Below are 18,965 nucleotides of genomic sequence, written 5' to 3'. Positions count from 1 at the left end.
ATCAGGACACTACTCTGACCCACTTTAAATTAATTTTGTTTCAGGGGCCTCTGGCTGGCTCAGTCAGTAGAGCACACAGCTCTTGATTTCACAGTCATGAGTTCAAGCTCCATGTTGGGTGTAGAGTTTACCTTAAAAAATAGAAAACCGGGATCCCTGGGTGGCGCAGCGGTTTGGCGCCTGCCTTTGGCCCAGGGCGCGATCCTGGAGACCCGGGATCGAATCCCACATCAGGCTCCCAGTGCATGGAGCCTGCTTCTCCCTCTGCCTATGTCTCTGCCTCTCTCTCTCTCTCTCTTTGTGACTATCATAAATAAATAAAAATTAAAAAAATATATATTAAAAAAAAAATAGAAAACCAATTTCAGGGCACCTGGATGACTTGGTTGGTTAAGCATCCAACTCTTGATTTTGGCTCAGTCATGATCTCAGGGCCCTGATCTCAGGGTCATGAGATTGAGCCCTGCATCAGACTCTGCACTCAGTAGGGAGTCTGCTTGGAGTTCCCCTCTCCCTCTCTCTCTATCCTCCCCACCACCCACTTCTCTCTCTCTCTCTCTCTCTCAAAAAAGTAAGTCTTTTTAAAAATAATAAATAAATAATTTTGTTTCACTTAAAACCTTCCCACAATCCTATGACATAGGCATTTTTATTTCCACTTTCCAGATATGAAAGCCATGTCACGGAGAGTTTAAGTTAGGAAGTAGCAGGGTCAGGATATGTGCCCAGGGACTAAGCCTGGGTTCTTAACCACTGTGTGCTACTCAGGTGTGTGGTTACAAATGGTGATAGGATTCATATAGGAAAGGCTGAAGCCACTGTGAACATGCTGCTGGTGATGTGGGCCTGGAGAAGCTGCCCTGAGGAGGCTGTCTGGGAAGCCATGGTCTTCACCAACGGCCTGCTCCCTCCACTCCAATGTGCATACCAACTTCTGCAGGGATAAACCCCTCCTGCTTCATCTCTCTGAAGACTTCCCATTTTTCTGGATGCTGTTTCCTCTGCATAGAAGGCCTGCCTCTCTTCATCAGGCTAACATCTGCTCATTCTCTCATTTGCCAAGCAATTATTGGGCCCGCTATTGTGTCAGACACTCTGGTGTCTGAGTCTAGAGAGAAAAACAGACAGGACCTCTGCCCTCTGGTGCTCACCATCCGGAGGCAAGATGCACATGCAAAGATGCACAGAATGGGTGAGATGCTTGGCATCACGGGCTGTGCACGAAAAGGGTGCAAGAAAAGAAAAACATAGCCTGCCTGTTTCATAAAACATTACCATTTTTCAGTATAAAAATACTATATAGAATATATATTTTTAGCCTAAGATCAGTTTCAATTGTTACCAGATCAGCAATCTGAAAGCCTCTAGTTATTTTTTTCAGTGCAATAACTTCTATCTTCCCATCTCTTCCGATCTTCCTCCTCTCCGCCTCCCCTCACCCCCTCCCCTCTTCTCTCTTTTCTTCCTAATCATCCCTCAGAGATGATATGAATGCCTCCTTTCCTTCTTGCATGCCAGGCACTATGCCCATTGTTCATCCTTCAAAACTCAGTTCAGGCCTTCTTCCAGAAGACCCTCCTTGAACTGTAACATTCCTAAGAAAATTGAGCAGGGTCCCCTTCTCTCTGCTCCTACTGTCCCATGAAAGCTGATTGAGACCACAGTGGGAAGGTGTGCTGTCTGCCTCCCACTAGACCGTGCACTCCCTACACAGAGAGTTTGATGCAGTGTCTGCAAATAGGTACTTGATGGAGGTGCTCACTAACGATTCATTCTATGTATAAATAAATTGCATTCAAGAAGAAACCATGATGGATGCTATAGGAATTATGCAGACAAAAAGGGCTTGATTATACAATTGAAGTTCTCTTGCAACCTGAGATTCTGTGAGATATTCCAAGTTCTGTAAATCGCAGGGCAGCCTGCATGCCTAATCCCTTTTGGCACAGCATATCTCTTGTGATAGTGGGCATCTCTGTCACATCTCTTTACTTAAGACTCATGTAAAATCTCTGATTTTGGCAAAGACTCTTTATCGCCTTGGTCTTCCAAAGTATTAGAATCTCAGATTTTTAGCTGAGCACATGGCCACCTAGAGTAAAATCTGCATCTCTTAGCCTCTTTTACAGACAGATGTAGCTAATGGGAAGTTAGTAACAGTGCTATGTAATCTTTTCCCTTCTGTCCTTAAAAATAGGACATATGGGACGCCTGAGTGGTTCAGTCGGTTGAGGGGCCCACCCTTGGTTTCCCCTCAGGTCATGAACTCAAGGTTCTGGATGGAGCCCCACATCAGGTCAGGCTCTGAGCTTAGCAGGGAGTCTGCTTCAGGATTCTCTCTCTCTTTCTCCCTCTGCCCTTCCCCTTGCTCACTCATACTCTCTATCTCTCTAAAATAAATTAATACATCTTAAAAAAAAAAAAAAAGAAGTATTCCCCTTACTTATCTCTCCTCTACCTTAGTCCCACTGGCTGGAATATCCACCCATTCATGTGGTAAAATCATCGCTTGGACAAGTGATGGAGAAACAGAATAGGAGCTTGAGTCTCTAGCAGCTTGGAATACTTACTGACCTTAGAATGCTCACTTCCAGAGGTAAAGCAGAGAGAGAGAGAGAGAGAAGTAGACTTCCATGTTGTTTAGGATACCGATATTTTGGGTCTCTGTTACATGCAGCCATATCTAGTGTTGACTGATCTTCCTTTTGTAGAAACACAGACAGTCAGAGGTACATGGGACTTTAAGGTAAACCTAACTCAATGTTTTTTAACCTTTTCAGAGTCAAAAACATTTTAAAATTAGACAAAAACTAACTACTCTAAAATAAGATAAAATGCATGTCCATAGTGGACCACAACCCTAATGTGTAAACGTCTGGTTGCAAACCCTCATTTTAACCATAAACAAACTGTGTCTCAGAAAGACTCCAAAATTTATGGAGGGTCACATGAGAAATTGATCCAGGGATTTCTTGCCCTTAAGCAGGTGCATTTTCCTCTAGGAGACATCCTCTGGCTTCAATGGGCAATTCTCCAGTGACAGTCTTGTGATGGGGTTTCAGAGATATTTTAGGTTTCTTGGGAGATATTGATGACTTCGTCTCCTTTATTGATTCATTCAGTCAGTCATCCACTTAAGAAGTAATTATTGAGCACCTTTCAGGATCAGGAACAGGGCAATGCACCATTATGCTCGGTGAACAAAACACAGATATCACCCTATCCTTATGGGTCTTACATCCAGTGGATGAGTCAGACGTTAAATAAGTCAAAGCACAAATACATTTATAATAACAAACTGGGATGAGCACTGTGAAAGAAGTGAATGAGATGGTAGCAGAGAACAGTAGGCCAGCTCCTGAGAATCAAGGAGACCACTTTGTGGAGCTGACATTTAAGCTGAGATGACAGATGGGAATGAACCTAACATGTGAAGAGAAAAGCAGGTGTGCTCCAGATGGAGGGGATAACCCATGTGAACATCCTGAAAAGGAAAGGGTTAGAATACTAAATAGCTGGGGAGGAAAGTTCAGTATGGAGGGGTTAAGGAAGTAGAGAAGTTAAAATGTTGGCCAGGGCAAAACCATGCAGGCCCAAGTGGACCCTTAATGGCCTCCCAGCAAATTGGGCTTTTATCTTAACTACAATAAGAAAGCATAGGAAGGCTTTCTTCCAGAGGGAGAAGGATGTGATTCTAGATTTCTCAAAGACCATTGTGGTTGCTATGTGACAAAGACTTGGGATGGTGATCAAGAGTAGACACAGGGAGACATCTGAAAGCATATAGTCACAACCCATGTCACTGATAATTGGGTTGTGCAGATGGATTTGAAATGTATTTTGGGTGTAAGATGTATTTTTGGCTTGGTGGTAGACAAGTTGTAGAGTGTGGGGAAGGACAGACGAGAGAAGTGGCGATGGGTTTCTTGCAAACCTTAAAGGATTCCTCTCTGGCATTCTCCAGCAAAGGGATCCCAGATAAATTCTAGTGCTGATGGAAGGTACTTCTCAACAGCTGTCGGCCTGCTCACAGACCTTTATTGGATGCAAAAGCAAAACAAGGTTAAACTCCAGATTGCTTCAGTAGGCTAAATGCCACTTCATAAGGAAAAGGCTGGAAATTATACATTCAGAATAAGGTTAGAGAGGATTTCATTCATTTCTTTTTGATAAAATTACCACAAATAACTGATTTGATTTGTGCTACAGTTTTTGACTTATGCTTATATGAATTGAGTAAATTTCTAAAAAGAAATTTAGAACTTTAATTCAAAAATGTTTCAGAAAATGTTTCTACTTAATTACTCATAATTATGTTTCTATGGTAATAACTTAGTGTTTTAGAAGCAAAATAAGTGACAATTGATCGCTTGTCTGTCTTTGAGCAACAAGTGGAAGATGTGGTGAAAATTGCCTGTCATTATTTTTTTTTTTTTTTAGTCGAGAAAGCTGAGCCCTTTCCTGACTGAGTCCAGGTCTCAGAAACTTGCTGGAAAACCAAAGCTCCCTCTATCCTCCCTGCCACTTCAGCAGGACAGATGGGGAAACAAACATGGAGCACATAGTAAAGCCAAAGAAGTTTGTATATGTTAATTTATGTTGATTTTCACAACAACTTGAGTAGTTTTTTTTTTTTTTTCTCCATCTCTACTTTTCATCTGAGGAAAAAGAGAAACTGAAAGAGCTGAGGAAGGGCCCACAAGGAGTAAGAGGAGGAAAGCAGAGTTGAATCTCGAAAATCCACACTCTGGATCATGTTACTCTTATGCAGAAAGCCTCTCATCCAATTTCCTGTTTCACTCATTCCACAAGTGTTTCAAAGTTTTAGATGTGAAAGGGCAATATTAAATATTCTCAGAATGTCAACTCTCCCCAGCAATGCTTGGCTCTTAGTTCTGACAACTTTGTATTCTATACAGCAGATCTATTGACCCCAACTTTCATTCCTTTGCTCCTGCCTTTTCCATGTGACTTTAAAGTTCTTCTCACTGGAAGCAGAGGTATTGACTTTGGTCTCAGCCATGTGACCTGCTTTGGCCAAAGAGATGGTTGCGTTCATGAAGCAAGAAGATGCAATGAAATGCAGTGCCTGATTCTATTTGCTCTCATGCGCTCTTACCATTACCTGGGAAGACGGTCTCCTGAGTAGGCACTTACCCTAAGCCTTGTTCCCTGACATAAACCCATGTGGCACAGACCTCAGCCTAAATTGCAGTGAGAAGCCAGGCCCAGTTGACTCACAGCCTGAAGCAGAGCCACCCAGTCTAACCCAGCCAAGATCAACCAATAGTCCATTGACCTGTGGACCTATGAGCAAGAGAGTAAGTGGTTGTTCTATCGTTTTCAGTTTGGGGGTAGCTTATCTTACATCATTTCTGGGGCAATAATCAATTAATATATCTATGACAGTTGCTTTCACCTCCTGGGTAATTTGCTCTGGAAAACATCTGTAGCCAGCAAATAGTGTTTGAGCACTGGCTATGTGAAAATCAATACAAGATTCAAACAGTGGCTTTGGAAAATTCAAAGATTAAAGCACAGGATTCCTTCAAGAGAGCTCATAGGAGAAGAAAAGGTAAAAGATACCACACACGTGGGATAAATAAAGCAGAGATGGGAGGGAGTCACTGAGTATGGGTTGATTATAGAACTTACTAGCTTCAGGGGTCCACATTAGAAGGAGGATCCATCTCTAAAAGTTGATCCAGATGTTCAATCAGTTGGAAAATATTAAGCAGGCTATATGGCCAGGAGAGTGATAGTAGGCATGTCCTATACTCATTTATTTGTGTTTTAACATAACACTTATGAAAATTTACTCCATTCCAGATTCCCTCCTAAGAAACTTCAAACATTGCCAATTGAATCCTTTGAGGCAAATGTAATTAGTCCTTCCCATTTCATAGATTAAGAAACTGGGATTTGAATAACTGACTTGTTCTAAATCACACATCTACAGATCAGGGATAAAAAGTGACAGCCAGCTTCCAAGATGGCACCCAATGATTCCACCTCCTGGTGTTTGTCCTGGCACAGCCCCTCCCACTCATACCAGGATGGTCTGGGTGGCCAACAGAACCCTGCAAGGTGATGGAAGGTCACTTCTGAGGCTAGGGTTTGGTAGACAAGGTGATTTCCATTTTGGTCTTGTGCTCTTTCTCTTGGACCACTTGCTCTGAGGGAAACCAGCTGCTTTGTTGTGTGGACTCCCAGCAGTCTAATGAGGCCCACTTGGCAAGGAACGTAGGCCTCTTTTTTTTTAGATTATTTATTCATTTATTTATGAGAGACAGAAAGAGAGAGAGGCAGAGACACAGGCAGAGGGAGAAGCAGATTCCCCACAGGGAGCCCGATGTGGGACTGGATCAGGGACCCCAGGATCACGCCCCGGGCCAAAGGCAGGTGCTAAACTTCTGAGCCTCCCAGGGATCCCCCGTAGGGCTCCTATTAGTCACCAGTGAGGGACTGAGGCCAGTCAACAACCATGGAATGAATTTGGAAGAGGACCCTCCAGTCCTCGGATAACTGCACCCCCACTGAGGATGTAACTGCAACCTTCTGGGACACCCAGAGCTGTTGTGCCCAAGATTACGAATCCGAGAAACCACCAAGGAGCCGACACGGATGCAAACACAAGAGGGTTTATTTACAAGCTCGAGCTTGGGTCCAAGTGTACCTGACACAGAGAAGCAGGGACTTGGACCCCGAGGTGGGTTTCAGCTTAGTTTTATGGGCTGGTCTAGGGGACCTCCAGAAGGGAGGGGGGGGAGTTTCTCAAGTTCTGTATACATTCTGATATGGGGCTTTCAAGGGCATTAAGCTCTGTTCTCATTCTGATATGGGACTTTCTGCCACTGGCTTGAGCTCTGTTCTCATTCTAATATGGAGCTTTCTAGGGCGTTAAGCTCTAAGCTGTTTTTTCCTGTAATTGAAGCAAGGTAAGTCTCAGCTCTTATTCACAGGGGCCTGGGATGGCTGCACTTGTGCTAACGCTGAACTTAAGGTGGAATGGCCTTGATTTTCTCGGCCTCCACACCTGACACACAGAAAACATGAGGACATAATATTTGCTATTTTACAGTAATTTCCCCTGCAGCAAGAGGTAATACAAATGGCCACTTTTTCCAAAATTCCCAGGGTGTGGCACTGCTTTAACAGTTAATAATAATTTTTTAATAATAAATATAAATGTTTCTGTCACCTTCACAGTTTATAAACAGCATGCTCACTTTCGCTCATCTGATAGAGGAATCCATTCTCTACTTCACAATGCGCTGACTCATTTCAGGGTAGTAAAATTCCCAGTTGCTAACTTTTTGCCTGATATCCAGCACAGTAGAGCAGAAAAAATGTGGTCGGTGGTGGGGTCAGACAGACTGGATTATTTTAAATACAGTAACTTTTATATACAGGGAAGTTAAGCAGGATTTTAAAGGTACAGCTCAATGAGTCTTAACAAATGCATTCTCCCATGTAACAAAAAACACCAGTAATAATAAAGAATATTTTTATCACCCAGAAATTTCTCTATGACCCTTCCCATGTAATCCCCACTGCTCCCAAGACAACTGGCGTTCTCATCATGGATTAGCTTTGCCTGTCCTGGAATTTTCATGTAAATGAAGAATACAGGATGTATTTCATGTGGTATGATGTTCTTAGAATGCATTCATGTCGCTGTGGATAACAATACAGAGCATTTATCGCTAATTAGTAGTTCACAAAAATTATATAATATATAGAATATAATGCATTATCATATACTTACACATTCTTCTCATGATGGGTCATTTCCAGATTGTGACTTTTTAACCAAGCGGTTACACTTAAGACAAGTCTTTCCCTGGATGTATATTTTCATTTATCTTGGGTAAAATACCTACAAACAAATTTGATGGATCCTAGGATAGATATATAACTTTTTAAGAAATTGCCAGTTATCCAAAGCATTTGTATTACCACAATCCTGCCTGTAGTATATGAAGGTTCTGGTGGCTTTACATCATAGGCAACATTTGGTGTTATTATTTAAATTTCACCCATTCTACTAGATCCATAGTGGTATTTCATTGTGGTTTTAATTTGCATTTCCCCAATGACTAAGGACACTGAGCTCTTTCTATAAGCTCATTACGCATTAATACATTTTCTTTTGTGAAGCGTCTGTTCAAGTCTTTTGTCTATTTTTATGACTACTTAAAAATTATTGACTTAAAGGGATTTTTTATAGTATGGATTTGGGTCTTTTGTCAGATATATGCACTGTGAATAATTTCTCCCAGTGTGTGGCTTGCCAGTTCATATTCTTAACAGACTTTTTCTTTTTTCTTTTTTTTAATGACTAGAAGTCTCTAATTTTGGTAAAGTCCAATTTATCAATTTTTTCTTTGGGAGTTAGTTATTTTTGTATCTTTTCTAAGAAATCTTTGACGCACCAAAGTTTGAATATATCCTCTTTTTTCTTAAAGAGATTAATAGTACTTGCTTTTTATGTGTATGTCCATGATGTCTCTTAAATTAATTTTTTTGTGTTTTATTAGGCAAGTATTGGAATCCCTTTTTCCCACATTTGTTGAATAAAATTTCCTTTTTTTTTTTGCTAAATTAGTAACATGCATTTTTTTTTGAGAATCAACTGATACAAATGTCCAAATGTATAGGTCTATCTCTGGATTCTCTAGTTCTATTCTATTGACTTATTTGTCTGTCCTTAGGCTATTATTACACTGTATTGACTGCTGTAGCTTTATAGTCAGTCTAGAAATTGCATAGCATAAGTCTTCCACATTTTCTTTTTTAAGAATATTTTGTTTTCTAGGTCTTTTGCATTTCCATATAAATTTTAGAATAAAATTTTCAATTTCTTAAAATCTTATGTAACTTTCATTAAATTATGCATTTTAAGAAATTTGTTCATTTCCTCTAACTTATGGAATGTTTTATCTTTCTAACATCCTTGAGATCGTCTCTCTTCTATTCCAGAGTTTTGTTGTATTTATCCTGTTCCAGGTTTGCAGATTTTTTTGGATCTATAGCAATTGATATTTTCATCAAATTTGGCACATTTGAGCCATTTTTCCTTGAAATATTTTCTCTGCTGTATTCTCTTAATCCTCTCATGTGGGGGCCTCAATTATACATATGCTAGGCACTGATGTTATCCCACATGCCTCTGAGGCTCTGTCCCCTTTCTCAAGCTCTCCCCCTGATATTCTTCAGACCCTTCCACTTCTATTCATCTATCTCAAGTGTATTGATCCATTCTTCTACCATCTCTAATGTGTTAAGTCATATGATAAATTCTATTTAAGTATTATTATAATTTTTAGCTTTAGAATTCCCAAATCAAAGAGCCCAAACATGAGGCTCATCTTATGTGATTCTCTTTAGTGAAAGATCACAGTCCAATGTGTGAAAACACTTGCTTCATCTTTTTGTACAAATTTTATTGTTGTTTGGGACCAGAAGGTAAGTTTGTGCTAGTTATTCCACTATGGGGCAGTGCCAGACTTAACTTTCAAAGTTTTGACCGGATGATATCTCGCTGTGTGATCTGGGACAGATTAACTCATATTCCGTGTTTCCGTTTCTCTATTTACAAATGAGGATCACAGTACTTAGACTATAAGTTCAATAACGGCAGCTACCTTGCCCATTTTCCTCTCTAGTGACTAACCGATACCTAGCATGTAGAGAGCATGCAACATATATTCATTATTTAACTGTAATTGTTCACTCAAACGTGTTACCAAGTGAATACCTACTACAGATGATGTGAAAAATAAATTAAATCATCTGTAGAATGTGATTGGTATAAAATTTGGCTCCAAGTAAGGATTCAGGACACTACAGATACTTAAAAGAAATGATGGCTGAAATGAACTAAATTTCCAGGTCCAGGATCTACGTATAATCCATCTGAGAAAAAAAAAAAAAATCAGCATTGGTAGCATTTTAGGAAAAAGGCATAAATGTGCTTCATGCTAGAACTTTACTAAATGGTTGATGAATGCCACTGTAGATCTGAAAGGGTATGAGGCCAGTTCACCCTCACTGTTGATCCTCTACTTGGAGCATTCATGAGTCCTATGTGCCAATTTGTTGCCAGAGCATTGGTTGGCTGACTGGCTATTTTACCGGTGGTATTAGGCATTAGCATGGTGGGGTGGACAGGCTGGCTGGGCTTTCTTGGCTGAATCTCTGCATCACCCCTTGAGAATGGTGTCACTGCTGACAGTAATGAGTCTCTGCACTCCGATGACTTGGAAACAAGCCATGATTTCTGGCCTGGTGTAAAACTACAACTGCAGTGGGGAGGCTGGGAGAGAAGGCAGCAAGAAGAAGCCAGATTTATGAAGCTCTAGGGTGATGTGCAAGCCTCTGCTTTCTGGCAGTGCAATGGCCACCTGGTCAACAGTCCCTGTTATGCATTCTGTTTTACTTTTCTTTTTTTTTTTTTTTTTTTTTTTTAATTTTTATTTATGATAGTCATAGAGAGAGAGAGAGAATGAGACAGAGACACAGGCAGAGGGAGAAGCAGGCTCCATGCACCGGGAGCCCGACGTGGGATTCGATCCCGGGTCTCCAGGATCGCGCCCTGGGCCAAAGGCAGGCGCCAAACCGCTGCGCCACCCAGGGATCCCCTGTTTTACTTTTCAAAGTGCTTCTCATGTCCGTGACCTTCTGTGACCCTCACAGCATCCCCTGAATGGGCCCATTTTACAGATAATGGAAACCACCTGGGAATGACAATGTGACTTGGTCAAGGCCACACAGCTAGGAGGTATGAGAGACAGGCTTGGAATACTGTAGCAGAGGGCAAGCATTTTTTTTTCATAATCTAGAAACAATGGTTTCCATCCCTTTATCCAAATGATGGTCATTTCAGAGTGCACTGCTAAAAAATGAGACAGGTACTTGGAATACAGCAGGTCTCTCTGTCTCCACACAGAGTTCTTAGCACTTCAGAGGTCAGCAAGACCTCAGACAGATATCAACAGGTCTAGTTGCCTTATTCTGTAGATGCTGAAGTGGAATCTCAGAACGGTTGAGCCACTCATTGAGGCTCAACGGCAAGTCCCCAGGACACCAGAGGCGCCCCTATTCATCTCCCCTTCACATTATGCTGTTTTCATAAAAGCCTCTCTGGCCTCTGGCTTCCCAGAATCAAAGAAAACAAGACAATGGCAGCTTTGGGGCCTGGGTAGAGCACAGGCCCTAACTCCACTAAGAGGCTGTGGATCAGCTGGACAGGTCACCATCAAAGAAAGCCTTTATGAAGAAGGGGCGTTGAGATGCCCAATCAGTAGCACAGTTTTGTGAGTTTCTCTAACCTTAAGCGTGTCGAGCTGTATTGATTAGAACCAGTTGGGAAATGAATTACTGAGGCTGATCTATAAAGAAATTCAATCTGGAGATGAAGCAAACTGCCATCAAGATTCCTTATTAGGCACTCCGTACCACACGCCAAATAAAGCAAACAGACACACACAAAGGGCAAACTTTTTCGTGGGTTGAAAATGACACTGTGATTGGGGAATACAAGGCAGGTAATACCACCGTAATTGACCATTTTTTAATAACCAACAAATCGATCCCTCCCTAACAATGCTTCCACAAAGTGAGACTAGGAAGGGCTGTATTAACAAAGAGGGATGGAAATGAAATTAAGCCCCCAGCATGACTTTTTCAGGATCCATAAGATGGGAGTATGATTCTGTCATAAACTGCATTCTATAGAGAATCCAAAATGGTTACCTCATTTAATTAGGAGGAGAAAAGTGTGTGGGGAGAGAGGGAGTCTTCTGAGGAGTGGGAAGCCAGAAAAGATATCGAACCCTCCATTTCAAAAATTGCTTAGCAAAAGCAATTTTAATTGCTGCCTTTGTTATAAAAGATTAAAAGTAGTTATGTCCCCGTGTACCTCACTTTAAACAATCGATATGTTCCTGAATAGTTATGTGCAAATCAAATTTTTGTAAATCGAATCCAATTTTAAATGCCTTTAGAGAGTTTGCTGTTTCAAGGAACCTCTCTGGTGAACTTTTTGTAAGGCCTAAAACTCTCCTCTAATTTATTGGGCTGATAGGTTAAAATTTCTTTTAAAATATCATAAATTGGGCCAATAGAATTTTGTCCCCTCTCCCATTTTGGAAGAAAGAGCTTGAAAACAGAATGGAAATAGGTGACTTAAAGACACACTATAACAGCTAATGGTACATCCCATGATGGTTTAATTTAGTAAATGCTAAGATTACCTCTTCTATCTTCCATGTTCCAGCTGTGATACTCAGCAATGCTGACTAGCATTTAGCATTAGGACAATGAGACTTTGAGAAAGAATTTTTAAAAAAATGATTACTTGGAAGGAACTCTAAGGATTATCTAGTCCCACCTTCAAAACAGAGATTTTTTTCTTTGCAGCATTCCAGAATGAAGAGTATTTAGGATCTCTTTAGATTGCTTGAATGTGCTGTGATAGTCATTCATAAGTTTATTTGTTAACTATTTAAGGAGTATTAACTATGTGAGGAACTAGGGTCTGGAAAGGCAGTGGAAGAGAATCAGAGCACTCACCTTCTATAGAATTTAATTTATCTGGGAGGGCAGATATGAAATACATAGTAGCACAAATAATTGAGGCACTACCATTCTGATCAACGTTGTGAAGAGTAAATATAGGTGCTAGGGAAATGGTCAAGGAAAATTGACCTGAGGGAGTTGCATTTAATCTAAGCCTTAGAGGATGAATAGGGCTGAGGCAAAAGGAATGACCAGAAGGCAGTATGTGTGGAATCAACAAACTCCATGTTGTAGTTTGAAATGAACTCTCTGGCTGCAATGTGGATAATGGACTGGAGCAGGACAAGAATGGACACAGAGAGACCTGTGGTCAGGCTAAAAGATGCTGGGGGCTTGGGCTGAGATGCTAGAAGTAGGGAAGGGGATGAATGACAGTCCCAACAAATTAAAGGGAGTAGGATCAATAGGACAGGGTGGTTGACTCTGGAGTGGAATCAAGCAAGGCAAAGTGTCAGGGAGAGTCAAGGATGACCTCTGCATTTCTGGATTGGGCTAATGGAAAGGTAGTGATGCCATCTACTGAAACCAAGAGCATTGGTGGGAAAGTGGCATGGGGATAAGAGATTTGGTGTGATGAATTCTGGTCATGTTGAGCCAGAGGTGACATTAGTGGGGATGTCAAGCAGGTAGTTTAATAACTGAGTCTGGGACTTGATGACTTTTACCATTGTGGCAGATTGTGACCACTCTGTAGCAATGCTAGCACACCACAGCTTCCACAGTACTAGCTGGAGGCATTCAAAGACATAGCTTCAATTTCTAGGGAAATGAAGTCCTAAGGGGACTGATATACAAGGCCAGCAGCCAAAACTATAACTGAAACATATAAGCTAGACTTAGACAAGAATTGAGTGACGAGAATGGGTACCCAGTTCATAAGAAAGCAGCAGGGGCTCACTTGTTAGTGTTACCACTCAATATTTATGGCTATTCTTGGATCATTGAGACATAGAAAGCAGTAGCCAAGAGAGTCCTTTGACCAGCATTGAGGTAAGAGGCAATGTGATATCAAGCTCAGTGCTCAGGAGTAAGCTTCTGCGAAATGTTTGAACCCCAGGTCCATGTGGTTACCATAGAGAGGCATGCACCATGCCAGGCAGGTGGGACATTTGACAGACTCTCATACCTCTCATTATATGCAGCTGGTGCCTTTGTCTAGGGAGATGAGAAAAGTGAGCTGGGGCTGAGTTCTATTTTGTGTATCATCTCCCCATATTCAGCTGTTTATATTTTGGTGTGTCTTCTGGTAGCTGTATCTCCTTCTTGATATACCAAAGTCTAAGTCAACAGCTCATCAGAAAGGAATCTTGGTATTCCTTTCCATCTCTTGGATGGAGAAGAGGCCATCTCTTCCAGGTGCATATGATGCAGCTTTATCTAAAAATAGTATAAGCTTTTTGACTGGAATTAGGAATCAACCCATTGACAAGTAAGAGTCAGTCCTAGGGCTGTATCCATTGGAAAAGAGGTGTTCTACTTTGTCCAGATTGCCAGTGTCATGGAGCCCAAGCCTGGAACTGTTAGTGGGTACCTTTGCCATCACATCAGGAGATTGTCCTTGTTAGTGAAGCCAACACAGAAAAATGCAAAGACCCAGACATGTGGGTGAAGGACAGCAAAGAACCAATGGAGAGAGACCTATATCTGGGGAGAACCTTTGAAGTCCTTAATTCAGCTGTTTTTTGTTTTGTTTTGTTTTTTTTATTTTTATTTATTTATGATAGTCACAGAGAGAGAGAGAGAGAGGCAGAGACACAGGCAGAGGGAGAAGCAGGCTCCATGCACCAGGAGCCTGATGTGGGATTCGATCCCGGGTCTCCAGGATCTCGCCCTGGGCCAAAGACAGGCACTAAACCGCTGCGCCACCCAGGGATCCCAGATTCAGCTGTTTTTGGAGTGCATCTACTTTTGTCTTCTAATTTACAAAGACCCATAGACTGTATTTTCTGTCTAAACAAGTTTGGGTAGGTAATTCGGTCACCTGAAACTGAAAAAACTTCTGCCCAATTCCATGTTTGGGTTTTGATTACTCTTACTTTAGTGACATATCTGTCCCTTGGAATGCTCCTTGTTTGATTTTCAGGGATGGAGTCTATAGATCATGTGGTCACATTGAAGCTTAGAAGTGGAGGATGGTGAGCTACTACTGTAACCGGTATTCTCAACAGAATGACATGGAAAGGAGAAGAGCAATGCAAGGGAAAGTGTGCCATTAGCAGAATTCTGGAAATTAGGAATGTTGAGCAGATGCCCTTACCTAACCAAGGGTGCCTCTGTCCACAGGAATATGGAATATTTTCAGTGTGCTTCCTCCCTAGAGATTGGAACATTAAGATTACACAGGCTATTTAAACCAAAGAGAACATAGGGCACTGCCCAAAAATTCAAGATTTTCTAGGTACTAAAAGGTCCTCTTTGCAGGGAGATAAGATACGGGGGGAAATGTTTAGGTGGCTGGAAACATCTAAGGCTGACTTTTTGTGTTAGTGATCTTCTCTCCAGAAAAAAAAAAGAAAGAAAAAGAGGCTTACAGATATTTGCAGGGTCCCTTCAAAGTTCCACAGCAATCTTAACTGAGCCAAAAATCCAGAATATACAAGCTGAATATATGAGTTTTGCTAGACCTCCTTAGAACTACTCCACTGTAGGTCATATTGGCTCTTGAGGCTGGTGCCTGGGCTGCATGTCTAGGGTAAGGGAAATGGTCTGTGGCCATCGCTGTGGGGAAAGGAAGGAAGCAGAGGCTGGCAGCCAAGTAGCATTGGGCAGAGGAAACAGGGAACCAAAATCTTATAGTCCCAAATTGCTGCCTATTGTGGTCATCCTTTGTATATTGTCCATTATGAAGGATGTAAATAGTAATATCCATTGTAGAAGAGCCGGCAGTAAAGCTAGGTTCTCCAATGTGTCGTGTCTCCCTTCCTTTCTGTCACTTGTCTTTATCACATTTTACCAGAGCTATTTCTGTCTATGGAGAGTTAGCAGGAAGATCACATATTGTACAGAGAGCGGGTGTTAAATTTATGCAAAGGGAAGGAATGTGTTATGGCAAAAATTATTTATTGCATGGCATCTCCCTTGAGGGTTAGTCTCTTGTTAGAGTTTTCAGGACAGCAGCTCTATATTTGTCACATGGCAGAGCCACACTCCTGCCTGCCTCCTGCTGTCAGTGCCAAGAGCATTTATGTAAAGTTGTGATGCAAACCTGCACCTTTAGGAAGCATGATCTGGTCCAACACTAAGTATCTTGTCTCAAAGCCATTTGTGTTCTGAGAGGAATGAGTCTTCAGCCAGTGAGGAGGAAACAAAGGGACAGAAAAGTGTCAGATAGACTGGAATTGGGCCACGTTTTGGCATAACAATGAGTTGAACTGGTGGGACATTTTATTGCACTGAGCATTTTAGAAGGTGGCATGTCGTGGGGTAGCATCAAGAGTCCATCAGACCTAAAACTGGATCCTGTTTCTACCATTTACTAGCTATGGCTCTCAGAAGGGGTTAGTTGACATCTCTGAGCCTTCATCTTCTTGATCGTGAAATGGGGACACTAATACCCACTTGCACTGTGTCATGAGTAGTAAGTGAAATAAAGCATATGCCCAATGACAGGTGCTAAAATAATATTCTTTTTCTCCTTCCTTTTTATAAAATCAAATATTAGTTCACTATTTTTCCAAGAAACTCTATTCCCTAGATCATAAGGGTGGCATTCTCTATGATTGGAATGACAGATGCTTGGTATGCATAGCACAGCTTCCTTCTTACTTTCTCTTAGAAGACATTGCTTACGGATTATGCCACACTTTCTTAAAGATCCCTCAAGATCCTTTTCAACATACCCTCAATGTGGTCATTTGTTAAAAAAAAAAAAAAGTCAAAGTTGACATATAAAGCAAAATATTTTTTCCGTCTGTGATCCAGATCATGTCCGTAAATTACTCTGTTGATTATTGTACCCAGTATGCACAGATGGTTTGGATGTACATTAAATGCACAAATAGACCTCCAGGTGCTCGGAGGACACAGGGATTCTGAAAGATATGCCAACATATTCTTGTTCTTGCTTCAATGTTGAATTATAGAATTTCTATCTCATTTTTGGACATTTGTACCCCATAGCATATGTTCTTAAGACTAGTAAGGAGTCAGCCCATGCTCAGCTTCTCATACACATCTAGGGAACAGAGCTACACAGGGAGGCAGCATGTTCATTAGAGGTTAATGAGCTTTATAGTCAGACAGCCTCTGTGAGGTACCAGCTGTGTGAATTTGGTTAAATCAATTAAACTTCCTGAGCCTCAGTTTCCCCATCTGCACATTTGTATGCATGTATAATATCTGTCTCCTGGGAGCATTATGAAATAATGCTGATAAATAGTGGAGCAGACTTCTATTCACCAGTTGTTATTATTAATTATAACTATTAATTATAATTGCAATAATTAGTATTAATTATAATTGTTATGATTAGCGGGAACATATTTAGGGAAGGGAGATCCCAAGAGACTCAGAACCATGTCATGGAAGAACAAAAAAAGAACTGGAAATTGGAGAAGCTGGGGAAGCCAGGCTGTGGAGCACATGGTAGCTCCGATATGTGATTTAGAATAAGAAATATATATGTGGTCTTCCTCCCCATTTCTGGCTCACAGCTCCTAAAACTGTGAATTTCCTGTGAGATAAAGTTGTCTTTTGTTATGTTAAGGAGATGACTTTCGGAAAGCCCTTAGGCAATTTAAGAATGAGGGTTGGTTGCCAGGGGAACCAACCCTGAGATTAGAGGGTTGGAATTTTCAGTCCCTCCCCCACTGCCACATCCGGGGAGGGCAGAGGAGCTAGAGATGGAGTTCAATTGCCAATCTAATCAATTATGCCTACGTAATGAAGCTTCCATAAAAACCCAAAAGAAGGGAGATCTGAGAGTTCCAGGGTGATGAACACATGGAAATCTGAGCTCTAAGAAAGCATGAAAGCTCTACGCTCTTTTCCCATGCCTTACCCCATGCATCTCTTCCATCTGACTGTTCCTGAGTTATATCCTTTTATAATAAACCAGTAATCAGGTAAGTAAAAGTTTCTCTGAGTTCTGTGAGTTGCTCTAGCAAATTAATCAAACCTGAGGAGGGGTCTTAGGAACCCATAATGTACAGCCAGTTGGTCAGAAATACAGGTAACAATCTTTACTTGCAAAAGGGGCCTGAAAGTTCGTGGGGAGGAGGGGAAAGTGAGCAGTCTTGTAGGACTGAGCTTTTAACCTGTGGAATCTGATGCCATCCTCCACGCATATTGGAACTGGTACCAAAACCTATTTAGTAATTATTTTCAAATTTGACTATATGGCATTGATTGTATTATAGTTCCTCAGTATTGGTTATTCTCTCCCTAGAAGGATCATACCTTCTCAGCTTCTTTGATGATCAGCTGGATCATGTGACTTGCTTTGATCAACAAAATGTGAAAGAAAGGGGTGATTACCACAGCTCAGCTGTAAGAACTAGGTGTGACTCCTCCTTCACACTCTCTCCTTGGCCCCAGAACCAAGATGGAGTGTGCTCCTTCAGCCCTGAAATGAAGAAGAGCAAAGAGCAGAGACTCAGCTCAACTGGAACTGATAGATACATGGGCAAGAAAAAAAAAATGTTTGTTGTTATAAATCACTGACATCTGGTACTGCAGCATAAATTAACCAGGTCAAGACATTTTCTTTGTAACTTTAAGGGTCGCATTAGTACCAATGGGCAGAGGACAAAACATATCCTTTTAACAAAAAAAAAAAAAAAAAAGAATTTTCTGTCAATAAAAGCTATCTAAAAATAGAGGACCGCCTTGGCTGGTAATGAATCCCTTAATAATGGAAGTATTCAAAAACAGTTGAATAATTACTTGTTTTCAGTATTACATAGGGTTGAAACAAACAGTCTTCTGAAGGTCAATAATTCTTGGTATTTGGGTAAAAAAGAATTCTGGAGTCAAACAGATGTCCTTATCAGAAAGTTTAATACATTGATATTTGCTATGCCTCTACAAAAACATGTAGCATGTATAGTGTTTTCCAAACTTATTTAACTAGAGAATCCTCCTCACTCCCACCCTTCACCAATCCCAAAAGAACACTTCATGGTACAAATATTTTTTGAAACATGTTTTAGGAAATACTAGATTGACAGCTTCATGATTGTCATTGATTTGGACCAGTTAGAATTTGAGATTTGTTACAGCCCTAAGAGTACCATGAATTAGTCATGATTTAAGCCCTCCAGGAGAATACCAAAGATTTGCTTGCAGCATGGGGGTGCTAGTTAAAATGAAGGGCTTTGCATTCGGATTGAGTCAATCTGAACGATTCCACTGCTCACTGGTTACAAGGTCTTGAGAAGGTTATC

General features: G+C 41.1%; 1 long non-coding RNA gene across 1 annotated transcript; it reads left to right on the top strand.

Annotated features, from left to right (window-relative positions):
• The first annotated feature begins 3,736 nt into the window (after positions 1 to 3,736).
• On the top strand, positions 3,737 to 18,368 carry LOC140603422 (uncharacterized). The gene is made up of 3 exons (XR_012006408.1): positions 3,737 to 4,139; positions 4,441 to 5,321; positions 17,969 to 18,368. It is a non-coding gene; the product is annotated as an uncharacterized lncRNA (long non-coding RNA).
• The last annotated feature ends 597 nt before the right edge of the window (positions 18,369 to 18,965 follow it).

This window comes from Canis lupus, chromosome 14 (genome assembly GCF_048164855.1).
Source record: "Canis lupus baileyi chromosome 14, mCanLup2.hap1, whole genome shotgun sequence".
NCBI lineage: Eukaryota > Metazoa > Chordata > Mammalia > Carnivora > Canidae > Canis > Canis lupus.
This window is presented reverse-complemented; position numbering and strand designations above follow the sequence as displayed.